Here is a 2281-nt window from a genome sequence, read left to right as displayed (position 1 = left end):
TGTGTATGTGTGTGTGTGTGTGTGTGTGTGTGTGTATGTGTGTGTGTGTATGTGAGCAGTCGGTCTCTTTTCCTCAAACATGGAGGAAACAATATTCATCAGGTGTTTTCCATCAGCTGATTGGTTCTGTGTCGTTAGCTCTGACGTAGCCGCGGTAGCGTCGCGTGAGAGGAGCCCCATCAGGACCGCTGCAGGTCCGGAGCCTCCAGAACCTTCTGGATGGAGAACCTGCAGGAGGACTCGAGGGAGCAAGTTCATGTTTCACAGCTTCTGATCTGCATGCTGGCTGCTTCTCATGCCTTTTATTAAGTGTGGCTTCAGCCGCATGGGGTCAGAGACCCCATGCTGGAAGCACACTTCATGTTCTCCTGCGGGCTTATTATTATTATTATTCTTCTTATAGTCAAACCACTACTCCTCCCAGAGCGTTGCCAGCACATGCGCAAAAATTACATCGAAACGTGCGGTTTGCGCGGGAATCGTGAGGTATGACTTTTCTAAGAGATTCGCCCGTACGTTTTCCCGAAAAATGCAAAAAACATAAAAAAAATTTCACGAAACGTTCGTAGAGGGTGGCGCGCCAATTAACAGAGTGAGAAGAAGCGACAGAAACTGTTAAAAAAATAAAACGTATTTTGTCTTTACTCCCACAATGTTCACTCTTCATACACCATTGTTGGATAGAAACGTTGGAAATCTTGTCTTCTGTCATAAACTGCGGTCGATAGGAATCCAACGGACTCAGACGTCTTGAAATCGGACTGAATGTGAGAGAAAGTCCACCTCGCTCTGCCATCCGCCGCCATGTTAAATCTCCCTCCAAAGCCACGTCTCCCCTGAAGCTCGTACCTGATTTGTAAATCGCCCGTACAGACACATGTTTTATCATACAGACTCGCCAGTCACAGTATCTGTTCATCAGGTCTTCCTAACGCTCAATATGCGATATCGAAGCAATAGTGGCTTTTAAAGTACCATTTTTTTTAAATAGTTTGAAAGGAGTTCCACAGTATTTAGGTCTATTAAGCTCAGCGTAAGGAAGTCCCTTTGAAGTCATCACCATGGCAACCTTTGATCTAACGACCCACAGGTGTTCTCGTTAGGGCAGTTTAACAGACACACAGACACTTACACACGCACACACAACACAGATGACTTCTGTCTCTCTGTCTGTTTGTCTCACACACACAGACACACAGACACACACACAAACAAACAAACACATACACAAACAAACAAACACACACACACACAAACAGACACACAAACACACACACACAAACAGACACATACACACACACACAGACACACACAAAGACGTTTACGTGTGTTTTATATTGTGTAGTTGTCAACACTGTGATCATTAATAAGGTCATATGATATTTCATATACGTTTGTGTGTGTTCAGGACGTTCAGTAGTTTATTTCCTTAAGTCCACAGTCCAGTCTGCCTCTAATCAGTCTGCTGGCGCTCACTTGGTCACCATGACGACGGCAGCACACAGGTGCTTCATATCAGCCAATCAGTTTAACACACAAACCAACTCAAGTGCTTTGGAGGAGAGACGGGCGTCAGAAACAAAAGCTATATATTGCGACGTCTTACGGCAGTAGTAGCCACACTTTCAAAATTTCTTGCGAAATTTTCTAGTTGTTTTATTACAGCAGCTGGCCCGCAAGGCGGCGGATTATAAATATTTGATGCTGCACTCATCCCCAAAAATCATTTCCACGGCTCTGAAGTCTGTGGAACCATCAGGAATTATAAATGTTATCTCTGTGGAAGTCGTTCATCAAAGACAGTATTTGTATGGATTTAAACGATGAAGAGTTTTCATGTTTCATGAGCTGAGTGAAGTTAACGCAACAATATCAATTATATATTCTGCTTTCACGTGGAAACACAACTTATTACAACAGGCAGGTTGGACATGACCAGGTCACATGGTACAAATCAAGAAAAACACAAAGTATAGATAATATGTCATCAAATTAAACATATGAATCAGGGCTACATTAATATTTAATGTACAACTTCTAAACACAACTTACAATACAGAGAGTTCAGGTTAAAGGCTGCAGAGCCAATCTGACCTGTGTTTACACACACACACACACACACACACACACACACACACACACACACACACACACACACACCATCCCCAAATCTATGTGGCTGCTCAGCATATGAATATTGAGATATGATAAAAAGGAGTTTAGAGAGAGCTGCTGAATATGTGTGGCTTTGAAGCGCTTGTGTTGTGCGATCGTGTGCAGA

Source organism: Clinocottus analis, unplaced genomic scaffold (assembly GCF_023055335.1).
Source record: "Clinocottus analis isolate CAN_PGR_092001 unplaced genomic scaffold, fCliAna1.0.p SCAF_4, whole genome shotgun sequence".
In the NCBI taxonomy this organism is placed as follows: Eukaryota; Metazoa; Chordata; class Actinopteri; order Perciformes; family Cottidae; genus Clinocottus; species Clinocottus analis.
Note: the sequence above shows the minus strand (reverse complement) of the source record.